The sequence below is a fragment of the Cyprinodon tularosa genome, unplaced genomic scaffold (assembly GCF_016077235.1).
Source record: "Cyprinodon tularosa strain WSP-4 unplaced genomic scaffold, ASM1607723v1 ctg107, whole genome shotgun sequence".
Lineage (NCBI taxonomy): Eukaryota > Metazoa > Chordata > Actinopteri > Cyprinodontiformes > Cyprinodontidae > Cyprinodon > Cyprinodon tularosa.
In genome coordinates, this window is record NW_024037860.1 from 2,039,278 (window position 1) to 2,054,999 (window position 15,722).

Here is a 15,722-nt window from a genome sequence, read left to right on the forward strand (position 1 = left end):
GGTGTTGGGTGGTTGTTGTAAGAGATTCTTAATGAATCTTGGATGTAATACTGAGGGTAAAATCGCAGTAGAATAACAATATGCTTTGTTAATATAAAGGGAAAATGAAGTTGTTGCTTCAGGTGTTTTGTTGAAGAAGTCATGGCAGAGTGGTGAGGAGGTACCGGAGTAGCTTCAGCTGTCATTGAGAGCTTCTGAATGGCAGATCATGAGTGCATTATTGATGAGTTTCAGTTTACGTTTCAGCTCTAGAGGAAATGATAAGATGTAATGCAATGGTCCACTGTGATCATGTACAGCTTTGTCCTACATACTGTGTTGTCGGTGGCTAAAATGGCAACCTGCTACTTGGGCATATCGCTTTTTCTTATTTTGCTGTAGACAAGGTTCTGTTTGAACTTTGGTAAAATAAAAGAAAATAAAAAAGAAACGTTAAAATTTTCAATGTTCCACTTAGAAGAATAACCTTCAACTAGAGTTTGACAATCTAATATGGCTGCCGTTGAATAGGTATAGTTGCTATAATAACCTGTTCATCTGGTCAACTGAAGGAAAGTTATATTTTTTGACTATATTTTACAGTTTTTGAATGATCTTTACATTTAAGCATCAATTTAAAAAAAGAGATACTGAAATGTAAATTTCTAACACTTAAATAAATGATGTGAGATTCAATTTTTCTTTTAACTTGGCCTTTTTAGGTAGTTATTTCTAAAGCTTAGTTGCATTGAAACTAAATGTTGCCTCGCCTCAGTTGTTGTCCTGGGAAAAAAAAGAGTGAATTGATCTCCAACAATGTTAAGGGCCTTAATGATTTATACTCTGAAATGTGTTCAACACCATAAGTATTTCTTACAGAGCAACAGCATTATTTTAAAGCCTATAAATCAAAAAAGGAAGCCAGTGGAGCTTTATGAAGACTTTTGTGTAATGAAACAAATTTACTGGTGTTTGTCGGGTACTGGCTGCACAGCCTCTACTTATTGAATAAGCTGCAGCTTTCCGATTGACTTTTTTACAGTCACTGGTAAAGACAGATTAGACTAATACAACCGGTTTAAAATAAAACCGTGCTCTGCTTTTCTCTTTGTCCAGTGTTGACAGTAACCGCTCTTACTCAGGATGTACATAAAACATTTTCAATTGAACTCTGACTCCATAAGGACAGCTTGCATTCTTCTACTTCTTTAACCTTAGGATTCTTTGTACCAAAACAGAAATTTAGTCATTTTTACATAGCGTTGGAGAAAATTCACATCCCCTACCTCTGATATTACTATTAGGGCCTGGACTAATTTTGATTAACTAATTAGAAGCATTTTTTTTTTATTAAAGCAATGATTGTTCTTACATACAAACCAAAATCTCTAGTGGTAACCTTTGTTCTTGCTGTTTTTTATACACCTGTAAATCTGACACAGATTGGCATCAAAAGAAATGGCCCACTAGGTGTATTTAGGCCTAAAAACTATAGCTTGAATTGAATACCTCAAATTGGTATGGATATCTAACTAGTGGTCCATCCACGGTCGCCATAATAAGTGCTAAATATCCAAACAGTGCTGGCAGTTAGGAAGGAGCCAGGACCAGGAACATGGAGTTTTTGTATAACTTGATTAACGAGAAAAAGTAGCCTTAGCGGTAAATGCTTTTATTTCAATAAATGCTGCACACTGAATAGCAATTTTTATGCCCGTAAAGGTAATTCTTTAAGCAGAGCTGAACAATTCTATCAGTATTTTCCTGAAGCTGCACATCTTGGACAAACTCACCTCGCCTGTAAACACCACCTCACTGGTCAAGAGGGCAGAGAAGCACTTGTACTTCCTGCGGAGGACGAGGAGAGCCCACCTGCCTTCACCCATCCTCATGACCTTCTACAGAAGCACCATAGAGAGCATTCTGACCAGCTGTCTCACTGTGTGGTGTGGAGGCTGCAGCGCCTGAAAGAACATAAGGAAAGAGGCGAGGAAAGCAGAGAGGATCATTGGGGCTCCTCTTCCCTCCATATAAGACATTTCATCCCAGCGCTCCGTGTTCCAAGCCCGTAACATTATCAGTGACCCCTCACTCCCCGACCATAGACTGTTCTACCTGCTGTCCTCTGCAAAGATGCATTGCAGCATCTGCAGGATGCAGGACCAGCAGGTTCTGCAACAGCTTTTTTTAGTAAAAGTGTTTTTGCTCTACCAAAATTGCTAAACTTTTGTAATCCTTTTAAATAGGACACAACTCAATGCTCTACTTCATTTAGTAAGTAACTAGGTTGTAAAATTTAATTGTATCATACCACTAATTACTACACTGGCTATATGTGTCATGGGTCAGAACGGGGGACCCATTCTAGACAGACAGTGGGTTTATTCAAAAACCATTAATGTCAAACCGGCGGATCGCAGTAGCAGCAGCTAGTGCGTCTATCACAGGAAACTCTGCAGAAAGGAAACACAGGTTAGTGACCAGTGACGGGTTTTATAGGCCCGTCAGATAGCATTCCCCCCTGATGTCATTTACGTTGAGTTGCAATAAATGCAAAACTTTCTGCAGGTACTTGTCTTTGTCGTCCACTCTTTTCAGCTGGCTTTTGAAACACGCGGCGAGAAAGTAGGAGCCAGCGGGTGAGGGTTACGGGGGCGAGAAACGCAAAAGTAATGCAATAGTTACTTTTACTAGTAACTAGTTACTTTTATTGTGGAGTAACTCAGTTAGTAACTCAGTTACTTTTTGGGAAAAGAATTAGTAACTATAACTAATTACTTTTTTAAAATAACTTGCTCAACACTGTTAGTGACAACATAAATTACTAACCTGGTTTACATGTTAAGTCCGTGCCCAGAGAACAAGGTATCCATCCGGTGGCTGCCAACAAGATGCGGCGGGAACCGCCCAGAGTGTCCCAGATGATGCAGCCCTGGAGAACAAACAGGAGTCTGGTGACAGGTCAGGCAAAGAGAGCAGAACAGTAAAAGGCAGGATCCATGGTTGAGAGGCAGCCCAGGAAACCAGAAATTCTAAGGTACGCTAAAAACACTCTCACCACAGGCTGTAGAGAATAATAATAATCTGGCCTTGATGTCTGGATGCAAGCAGCCTAAATAGATGCAGGAGCAGGTGGATCAGATGAGCAGTGATGAGAAAACATGCAGAGTTAGAGAGGTGAATAGAATGAGTATTTAAATCAGTCATCACCACCAAGACCATGACACTATGACTATAAGAGACAGGAGTTAGATGGGGGCAGAGAAATATTTTGTGACATCAGTAAAACCGCCCAATCTCTGACACTCTGTGGGAGAACCACAGGTAAGTGACTATGATCATCTGACAGAAGATGATGATCTCAATGAGTCACTTAGCTGGTTTACAGTTCAGTCCATCACCCTTGAAGGGGGTCCAAGCCAGCCGATGGGCTGACACGGGGCGCATCACCCATAGTGTCACCGGTGCAGCAGCTCCAGAGGATTAGCAGGAAGCCGAACCTGGTCAGGGATACAGAACAGGCAGAAACAGACCGAAAATGCAGGATCCAGGGTTCCAGGCATCCTAGAGCTCCCAGGCAGGTTCAGAGTCCAGAAGCCCGACCAGGCAGACACGCACAGGAGCAGACAGGATCAGGTGCAGACGGGCAGGCTTAGATGAAGAGGGTAGCTGAGACAGGACGTGGAACCAGAACTTGAACAGGACCTTTAAACTGGTCTCCGCCTAGGAGCCAGGCTTACTGGAATAAAAACTGAACCTCCCCGCATAAAGAGCCAAAAACCCAGAGGACTCAGCAGGGGAGGAACAGCGGACAAGCAGGAGACGAGACAGACTCTCTTTCCTCTGGCCGCCAGGATCCTGGACATGAACCTTAGAATGAACAGAATGGAACAGACTGAACAGAAACAACTTGTAATGATCTGGCCATGATAGCTGGAACTGAGCCCAATATAAGGGCAACTGGCAGGTGAATGAGATGAGTGATGATTAGGAGCTGGAAAGAGTAAAGCAGATGAAAGATGAAAAATAGCACGTTGTGGGAACCGACTGCTCCTTGTGGGCCTCAATGCCTTGACCTCATGAGGGGATTTGCTGTTTTTGAGTCAGGCTTCACGTTAAGACATGACTTTTATTTAGGTTGGGGTTAGGGTTAGGTTTGAACCCATAATGGTTAGTTTTAGGCTGAGGGTCATGGTTAGGATGTAGAATTTAATGGATGCCAATGGAAAGACCCCACAAAGATACTGACACAAGTTTGTTTGTTTGCTTGTGTTTGTGTACCATGTGTTATTCTGTAATAGACTGGTAATCTTTCCAGGGTAGAGCCTCTTTCCTAGTTAGCACTGAGAAGAGGCATCCATTATAGATACTGAATGGGTCTTATAGCACACATTTTCCCAGTAAGCAGATCAGGGCCAGGTTTACATCTAGCCTGAAGAGTGAGATGACAGCATCTGGCATAGATGGCAAATTACCTGCCGGGATCATTTACTGAGCTGTTCAGCATGAAGAGTGTCGCACTACAATCCTCAGTTTAAACATATATCACATCTTGCTTTAACAAAATAAATCCAATTGATGTTTATAGTACCACATGAATGGAAATGAATAGGGATTGGAATTGGAATCCTCAGATCAAGCTAATCTTTGCTTCTAAGGACTAGAACCCTTACATTAGGCTTTTGGTTCCTATTGGGGTTTGTATGGTATGTATAAAGATGCAAGCCATGTTGATATCAAACTCAAATTATTATTAGGTTATGTTAATAACAGTTAAAAGACTTGCTGGACCTCTGGCAGGAAGAGATTCAGTAGAAAGGGAGTTCATGATTTTGCAAAATGTTGCTAATTTTTCTTTTTTTTAGACAAAGAATTCAAGTTTCTTTATAACAGAAAGAAGGAGCATGGAACATACAATTTTCATATCATGCTATATGCTTATATACGTATATTAGCAGGGCAGTGTATAAAAATAAAGTGAAACAGCAGTTTGCTATATAGATAACAGATAAAAATCTGCCTCTTTAACCAACTTGGTTATTATTGCTGTGCATATGGTGTTTTCTGGCCCTACACATATAATCAATACCCCGAGGCAATTTCAAACTTGATCACTTTAGAAGGATTATTGCTTGGAAGCAAGGCTTTTACATTGATCCCCTCATCATGTCAATCATTGACAGTGACAACTCTGAACTCTTCAGATTCCACACATCAGCAAGCCCTGTTCCCAATCAGTCTGCATCAAAAAAGAGCATGAGTGAAGATGGAGTTGCAGGATGTGCTGAGCCTAGCTTTCTTGCTCCTTTTTATTTACACAGTAATGTACTTCAAGCATCAGTCCGCTTTTTAGGTTTCTATCATTAGGCTACAGTAAATCCTACTCTCATCACTTTGAAGATTTATTTACAAAGGTATAAGGTAATTGAGGATATAAATTCTTCAAAGATTAAATCAAATTCAACAACAACAGAAAATCTGTGAATGATCTGCCTCTCATTGCATAACATATGGATTATTAAGTCAGATCCAGAATTGCTAAGTTTCTAAAAAAGACTGCTACCGCTAAGTCTAGTTCTTTTAGGCATGACTTTATTCTTTTCTGCAGTTGCAGCAGGAGCCTAAATCTCATCTAATGAGTAACAGATAGTAGAAGCTGGTTCAAATCAGTGTTGGGAAACTAGGGCTGGCTGGTGAAACATAGAGTGAGTTGTAATATCCTCATTTTCTCCCAGCTGGAGCAGACTAGAAGCATGTAACCGATAGTGTCTGCATGCATATTTTACCACCGCAGACCAGGTGTAGCCTTTCAGCCCTCACACAGGAACTGAATTGATTTGACTAAGGTAGATCATAAGACATGTAAAGAATGTCTCTATTAAGCCTGTTAAAGCCAATGATGATTAATTCCAAGGAAAATGGGATGAAATGCCATAAAAACTCGTTTAACTCGTTTTGCTGCATTTTTGTAAGAGGGAGGGATAATATTCAGCTTCACAAAAATATGTGGGTCTTGTTTGTAACAGGTGGACTGCCCCCTTTTATGCAGAGTCCTTGCCTAGTGATGATAGGAGTGGAAAATGAACAGATGGACTTTGGCTCTGCCTGTAGTAACACTAGTGCCTCCCAAACGCTGGAATATGATTTGAGCTACTTCCATATGTCTATGCATCCAACGATCATGCGCCTTGGCTAAATGGCCAAGGGGATATCCCTTTGGCTGACTGGTCAGTGTGCATGACCTGTGAGTCTGGGGATTGAATCCCGCCCAGATAGTGTTAATGGACTCACTCTTCGAGACAGGGAGAGGACTTCCTTCATCCACATGGAGCCTGGAGAGCCTGGAGAACAGTGTTGGACAGTCAGTTTAGTGCAAAAAGGGGGGTTCTTTTGGGTTCCTTCCTTTGGAGGTGGATGTTGGATTTTAGATGGTGCTCCTAGAGGAGATCCTAAGTTAGTACAAGAACTTGCTTGAGGGCTATTTCCCCTCAAAAAAAAACTCTGCATAACATGCTGGGAAATGTCACATAGAAGAGTAATGTCTGGGTTCCCTTTTTAGACGTGTTGAGACTCATACAACAAAATTTTGTATTTTTGTCATTGATTTCTCTTACTTTTTCTCATACTATTGGCTCTTACGAACACGCCACGTTAGATTTCAGCAAACATTCTGAACTTCAGTAAATTACTTTTTTTTAGTAAATTAATGTTTTTAAATTATCCTCATAAACCTAATGTAGTCCACCTGTGCATAAGTAAGCCCATGTTCCTGATAAATGTAAATCGGCATAATTACCGCCACAATAATACCATATAAGGGGATTCCCAGGTTTGTTGTTTCAAAGAATTGGCTTTGAAGGTGAAGATGAGAGACTTTATCAGTTTGGTGATTGTGGATTTCCTGACTGAGAGCTGAGCAGCAGAATTTAAACACTAGTAAGAACCAAGCGGTGAAATTAATCACACAAGCTTTAATTGGTGTGGTTGCACTGTTACAGAAGTAAAAATAAAGTAAAAATAAAAAAATTAAAGAGTTAGTAAAAAATACTGATGGGGGCAAGAGGTGAAACATACTGTATGATGTAAAAGTCATGATCTTGGCACTGATGACTGGCTTAATGGTTCATTCCATTCACCTGCCTAGCTCTGCCCAGTTTTCTCATTACTGTTTATCTCCTCCACCTGCTCCTGCCCCTTTTTTAAGCTGCTTGCCCACAGTCATCAATACCAGTTGTTGTAATAACTTGATACTGACCTGTTTCTGCTTTTGGAGCCTGTCTGTCCCTGTTCTGATCTGTTTGCCTGACTTGTCCTCGGTCTCCTGCTGGATTGTGCCTGCTTACGACCCTGGATCAATCTCCTAACCGTGCCATGGATTTCTTCTTTACTTCTTTGGATCTCTGATCTACAGACATGGACTTCTATTTAATTCATTGACACTGGCTTTGGCCTCTCCTTCTCGAATCTCCAGCTCTCACTCGTCTGCTGGCTTCTGCTCGTCTGCCTTCTCAGCCGCTTTCTTGGCTTTAGCTCCTGGAATTTTCTGGATGGCATCCACCGCTTGCTGTGGAAAATCATCCGGCTGGATTCCACTCCTTCCTCTGGGCTCGGATTGAACTTTATAACCAGGTTGGTGACTCACACGCTCATAATAATCCTCCGTCAGAGTCACTAACCTGTGTATTCCCCTCTACAGAGATTTCTGCCTTTTTTGCCCTAGCTGCTGAGTCGCAGATTCGACACACTGTCAATAAACACTATGGTAAATCACTTCAGTCTGTTCTGGGTCCAAGGTTCTGAGTTCTGACAGTAAATGCTTAATGTGAGTTGTCTATAGACCAACACGACACGGCATTCTGCTAAATCTCCATTTAATACACAGACCCAAACCCAAACAATCCACATTTTATGTAATAACAAAGCCAAGGAGCTGTCATGGAGTAAAATGAAAGCAACTGTTATCGTCAGAGGACTTTCAAGCAGCAAGTTGCTAAACTTTATTCTAAACTTTATCTATTTTTTTGTTCTTGATGTTATTTCAATAGTAGATTGATCTTGCATAGAACTCATGTACTTTCTTTTGACGAAATGACAGCAAAATAAACCCCTGGATACCGAAATGCCAGTTGCAGGTGCAGTGACCAATAGTTTGTTTATCAGCAAATAAAAAATGAATTTATAATTGCAGAATTGCATAATATACAATTATGTAGCCTAATAAAATTGACAATTTCTTCTAATTAACAACACATGTAGCAATTTATTAAAAGAGTAGGTTTGGATAACAGCTGACTGAGCTATCCTGTGTCAAGCTTGGAGCAATTCTAAAATTTGTTTGTGCCTCAGAGAAGATTAGAAATAGGAGTAAAATGGTGAATGCAAAATTTTTTAAATCACTTGTGTGAATGATTTCAGAATGAATTTGTTCTTAATAAAAGCTTCTTACATGAGGCCCATTCTTCTAATAACCCAGTCTAAGATAAGGAAGAAATACATTTTTATATGGGTAAAATCCCATAGGATGGACATTAGGTGATGCTACCTTGAGAAAAGGTAAAAGTGAAATAACTGTTTAAAGCTATATATAACAACACTATAGCTATACTGACCTATCCATACACAAAAATCATGGTTCATCAACCCAATTAAACTAAATTAAGTGATTGTTAAGCATTGGATGTATAAAATGTAAATCTAACCTCACTCATAATGGCTTTTGATAATGAGGAAGCTCATCTTGGTCATAATACTGAATTGGAATCTAATCATTGAATTGTTACAATAAGTCAAGACAGTTTATTGGCATGGAATTCCATAATGGCTCAGATCAATAGCAACCAAGGAGGGATTCCTCACAGTAGGATTTGATGTATTTGAATAAGTGTCGTTAGGGGGAATAGGCTTATGAGAAGAAGCCCTTACCAAGCAATTAATTATTTGTAGGAGTGATTTTGACTTATTGAGAATTACTGCAGAATTTATTGCTTCTCGAGTAAAAAAAAAAAAAAAACTTTGAAAAACCTTCAAATCAGGAGGAATTAAGCAGAGAACATGAGCAAATAAAGCAAACAACTTCTGAGAATAAAAGACTAAATCAGGCTTGTGCCCTTCTGATCCTTCCACCCCCTTTGAGATATATCTGTGGCTGGAATAATATAAGGCTTAAGGAAGCAGCTCGTGAGATAAAAGGGCCACATCACAATGATGATCTCTATCGATCCGCAACCTTGGGAACACAGAGAAGGTCCGGCATTTGTCACGTTGAAGCTGAACCCAATAGCTGATCTGCAACGCACTCTGATGAATTGGCCCTGTTCACCAAGTTTGTTTAATTGATGACATGTTCCTTTTCAGGTGCACCACCACTACGTTTCATGCATTCATTGATTTTTCAAAAGAACCCGATCTTCCATTCTGTTTTTTTCAAATGTTTTTAAACACCTTAGTACATTACAAACCCATGGCCACCTTAACCAGATCACAGTGTCAAAGGAAGACAGCAAGCGTTGAATTGGCATCTCAAGCCCCTGTCACACCTTGATGATTTAGACCAGTGTATGCCTGACGTACGGAAAATCTGGCAAAAACCCTGGCATACGTTGGATAAGTTATGGTTACATTTTGTATAAGTTATGACCATGTTGAAACACGCTGGCACACGTAGACATACGGCAAGTATGTATGCCAGCGTATGCCATATGTGGGGCAAAATTTACAGGTAACTTATCTGATCGTTAATATACATTAAGTGTAAGTTAGTCTTACGTCGTGGCATCTAGCTTATCCAAAACCTATGAGTAACTTGTGCATAACTTATGCGTAACTTATCAAGAACTTATCTTCAACGCATATCAACGATTTTACATGTTCCAGACAACCTCTGAATGGGTTTCTAACTCTCGGCTACTGTATAATGGCGTATTGGCAGCGTTTTGGTATGAAAAGGGGGTTCACAGGAGGAAACTGTCAGTTCTCCTCCAGACTGCAGCATCCCATCACAAGGTGAGTGAGAAGGTGAGTGTGAGGGATCCTCCCTGCACTCACTCCCAAGACCAACAAGCTTCCTAACAAACATGACGCTTAATCTGCTGCGACTGCAAACCTTCTTTCTTTCCTTTTTTTTTTTTTTTCTCGTTATTCTTTTTTTGGGGTCAGCGGTAAACAGCAGCCAGGTTAATACCGTGATCAAAGACATCGTTTTATGCAAAACGGGCGCATCCGGAGGCGTCCAGGCTTTAACTGATGCTTCGTAATGCCTATGAAATGATGCACAAGCATCATTTCATAGGCATTACGCTGCTGTGCATAATGCATAAGTTAGGCTGTTGTTGGACAAAAGTTCTGGACTTGTTATGAATACTCTATGTATACTCCCAAAATTGAAAAAAAAATCATGTAAAATTCAGTGTATGCCAGCATTTTAGGACATTCTGGGACATCGGGCATACACTGTCTAAATCGACAAGGTGTGACAGGGCCCTCAACAACTTGCCAAGTTTTTAAAGATCAAAGGATATAATTTTGGTTTATTTCTTTTAGAAACCAAGGTACTTCACTTGCAGCTGTATTTTGCCACAACTAAAAAAATTAAATTTCCCTTCAGATATGTTTTCTATCCTTAAATTCATTCATGCATTCATAAGTAGACAGGAAATATTGATGTATTTCCCTAGCAAGGTAGCTATCTAGTTTATTGAAAAAAAAAAATATATATAGCAGTCTCTAGTTCAGTTGAAGAATAATTCAAGTTTAGGACTTGGGAAAAGTTAAAATAATGTAATGGGATATGAATTTGAAAATCAGGACATGGTGTTCATCTTTTGCCAATAGTCAAGGCTGAAATTCAAATTATGATCAGGTAAATTTTTGCCCTAATTTAAAGGGATATTTCACTTCTTGTAAAAAAAAAATAATAATAAAAAACTTAAACAGTAATATCTTATAATAATTAGATAACTCTCCTGGCATTTTCATTTTTTATGAAGTCAGGTTAGCTGGTCCTGGAGGTTAAATTTAGTGTTCTATAAAACATAAAGCCAAATTCTACTATGCTAACTTCAGACACCAAAATTATCATACTTGTCTGTTAGCCTTTATATTGAAAGGGAAAGCTATTTACAATGAGTTGATAATGATTTTTGCTGAAATGTTTGTCGGAATAAGTGTATCATGATTGTGGTATGAAGCTGTACATATGATCTTCCTGTAAGAAACACAAACAGGGAAGGATGACAATGGTCAGAGTTACAAAAAAAAGTTAGAGAATAATTGATCCAAAATTGTATCCCTTTGAAATAAAATAAATAAACATGTTTGGGGACATCAATGTTTTAGATCATAGTCATAGCTGCATCATCATCTTAGATGCAATAATATTAGGGTAAAATCGATTTAGATTTATTACCAACAATAATGTCATATCTCAAAACCCCTAAGAGCTCCTTAATTGTATATTTAAAAATTAGCAATTTTGTGCTGTATGCTGGGAATATGAAGCTAAGGCGGAAATTCAACTGAAGAAACTCTGATTACTTCCAATCAATCTGAGGCTGATCCGCCTCCGATGCAGCCAATCCGCTTCAAGCTACATTTCCTCGATGCCCAATCATCTTCCAGCACTCAACTTAAAAGCAACTCCAAATCATCTCTCGGCCTGCTCTTCAACAAGCGCAAGATCCGTCGCTCCTATGTCGGACTTTGATTCAGACAACCCACCTCCATCCCCTTCTCCACCATTGTAGTAAGCTCATCCGACTCCTCCTTGATGCTCCTTCAACCTCACCTTCAGTGTGTAGTCCCTCCAGACTTTCATGGAGTTCCTTGTCACTTCAAACGGTCCCGCAGAAGACCGCCATGTTGAGCCTGGTTCTGCCAGAGATTTCTTCCCAAAGGGGAGTTTTTTCTCTCCACAGTAGCTTCATGCTTGCTCTTCATGGACAGTTCATGGACAGTTTATGCAAACTTTGTTCACTGTGACATCTGACTCAAGCATCACCTTGCATACCAGCCCCTATGGATTAACCAACTTCATCTATCTAAACTCCACCAGCAGTTTCAGGCCCGGGGGAAATATCCTTATTCTCATACATCAGTTTATCTGCATTAAAGTATAAATCAGCGTTTATGTTTCCTGAGCGCCAAAGTTCTATTGAAACCATTGTATCAATAAACTCTTCTAATTGCATCTTTCTCTCTCTGTGAGTTTTTCAGATTGAAATAGCCTGACATGGAAACACCAGTAAGAATTTATACATATATATACATATATATATATATATATATATATATATATATATATATATATATATATATATATATATATATATATACATATATATATATTTATACCTATACATTTATATATATATATATATATATATACATATATACCTATATACATATATATATATATATACATATATACGTATATATATATATATATATATATATATATATATATATATATATATATATATATATGTATATATATATATATACATATATACCTATATACATATATATATATATATATATATATATACATATATACCTATATACATATATATATATATATATATATATATATATACATATATATATATATATATATACATATATACGTATATGTATATATATATATATATATATATATGTATATATATATATATGTATGTATATGTATATATATATATATATATATATGTATATATATATATATGTATGTATATGTATATATATATATATATATGTATATATATATATGTATATGTATATATATATATATGTATATGTATATATATGTATATATATATATGTATATATACATATAAATTATGTAACTACTGTTTTTTCTGAAACCAAAATTCATACCTGATCTGCTCCCAGTAGTTCTGTTGACTTTTTCTTCTGCTGTTGGTCGTTGGCCCAGCCACACAGTCTTCTCTTTTACAGATTTATGTGATCATGTATAGTTTGGACTCTAACGCCACAATTATCTGCAAACGATGCAAGAAGTTCCAGTGAACTGTCTGTAATCCCTTTATTATGGAAAAAGACAAAGACATACACAAGAAATGGAGTTTATATACCTGAAAATCAGTACTCAATGGGTTAGACATTAAAACAAATCATTTTACCTCCACTGTCTTAGCTCACATTGCACCCACAGGTCTAACACTAACACAGGCAGGAAAAAGGTAGATATGGTAAAACTGCAATTGATAACAGCTGTTTAGAAATTTTGAACATAATCTCAAATATAAAGTTATAAGCTATATCTATGCAACTTCACCTGCAGTGACACACTTTGTATTGTTTGAGGTATTGAGGATATTTTCTTATTTCTCTGTCTTGCTGCACCTTATGGTCTCATATGATCCTCGTTATAAGACTGTGATCACTAATTTGCTGATTGCATTCAGAAAATCTTGTGGACTGTAGTAACAGGCATTCTCTGATGCGCCACACTGAGTTGTTTATCGCTCACTATAGCAAACAGTTAATGCTTCAAACGTCAGCTAGACTGAAGTGCATGACGCCTCAGCAATTCTCAACAGCCCATACGGGAAAGTATTTTCAATCGGTAACCACAAAATGCTTTTTTTTTCAGGGGATCCAGAGTGCACAACTTTGTCATCTTGAACCCCCCCGCCCATGAAAACTTACACTTGCCGGAGGAGCCAAGCAACCAGTCAAGCGCTAGCAGGGCAGCTTCTGGCCATCAAGGGAAATTCCAAGCTAATGGGACTTCAGACTTTCCAGTGTATCTTTACCGTCCACTGATTATCGGAGGACTTTTATCATGCAGACACACACACAAGCCTACACCTTTCACACTCTCTTAACTTTTAGTTTGCACTTCAGGTGGATGCACATGCTTTAGACAAACAAAAGTGGAAGAGATGTGGGTGGGAATTTGACAGATGAATGACCAAAGACCAAATTTGTGGGGCCATTAAAGCAGCACAGAATTTAGGCAAATATAAAGGACAACCAACGAAGCACCTCAGTAAGCTGCGGATTGACTCAACGACTGAGACGTGGAAGTAAAGAACAAAAGATGCCAAAGCAACAAAAGCAATTAAACTGTGTAAGAAAAAAAAAAGGGGAAAAAAAAAAAGAAAAACACACTTTTGGATTTAAAGCACCTATCTCCAATCCCACAGCCTTGAGAATGGGATTGGATTACTGTCGGTAAGATTTACTCCCGAGGCTCTTCACCACTACATCATCGCAGGGCCCCCTGCCTCTGGATCAATGGGGATATTTACTGCGCCTGTTTCAGGGAGACTTTCACAGTAGGCAGGGCATTAAACAAACAGCCGACAGGCCCGTCCCAATGATGGCCTGTCTGTTCACACTGTGCTGTGCCCAAATGTCACACACCTTCACATCCAACAGGTAGCAGACAAAAACAAGTGCAGCTAAAAGAAGAGGAGTTCAGGGTATGTGCTCCATAGAGACTTAAGAAAAAGCTGGCGCTTATTTTATAAAAAGGGAAAAAAGTGTAAAAAGAGAAATGCTAAGGCATGTTTATTTAGATAATTAGCCTTGTAACTTACTCTGAAACTACACTTGTTAAAGACCTCTTAAATGGACATGGCTGAAATGATCCATTGTCTGGTTTCTATTAAAAGTTCTTCACTAGTAAAATACAATTACAGGGCTATATTACATTGTATTCTATTGCCTAATGGAAAAGTAATAAAATTCTAAATGGAAAATCTGGAAAAGGTTGTTTTTCTAAAGAAATTACATTCATACAGAGTCATACGTTGTAACCTCATGTGACCACATGTTGAGCAAACATGCCATCAGGGTCCAAATCACGCAAATTTTTTTCCCAGAACCAAAAAGGCTACACAAATATGATATAAATGTGAGAGGCATTACTATTTTTTTTGTCCTAGACAACAGCCTCCTCATATGCGGATGCTGACTGTCTGCAAAATGATTTGCTAAATGCAAGCGCATGAGTGAAAGCATGAGTGGAATGTGATTTGTTGTCAGACAAATATCAGCAAAAATGGACGCCCTAACAGAGGAAAAATAGTCAGCATGAGGTTTCTTCATTACTTGGCTATTTCACTGACTAAGCTCCCGGCGATCAGCTGACAGAGCAATGTTAGACAATGGGTCTACATGTGGGAGCACCGTGCATTACCGGATCAGCCCGAAAAGAGCTCTCCAGCGGTTAACTCCCATCCGTCAACATGAAAAGTAATATCTGTGTAAAAGTGATTGGGGGCTGGAGTGGGTTACAGAAAAATAAACACTCCGGGCTCAGTGGTGAAAGCCCCTATAAGCTGGACTTTGATAGACCAGTCATTGCCTGGCAGCAGTGGTTTATGTCCTGGGTGACTAACTGGTTTTTGCAGCAGGAGTCATAAATGTTATTCTTGCACTGAAGGGGGCATTCTCCTTATTATTTCACATTTTAACCATATTTAGGTTCTGCATATATATATATATATATATATATATATATCTGCGCTGCTGATTTAACATTTATATGCATCTGCTCCAATGTTAAGATGTATATGTTGAAAAACTAAGTGGGTTTATTTTTTCTGATTGGGCTTACAGTAACTGTTTCATTTTGATCTTAAAGAATGACTCTCCTTGACAAAATTGTATGTAAGGACAAGCTAATTTGACTTTACTGTGAGGAATTTAGGATCTGACTTAAATTGTAGTCCTTCACCAAGTCATTAGACACAGATAAGCATTAAAAAGCTCTTTTG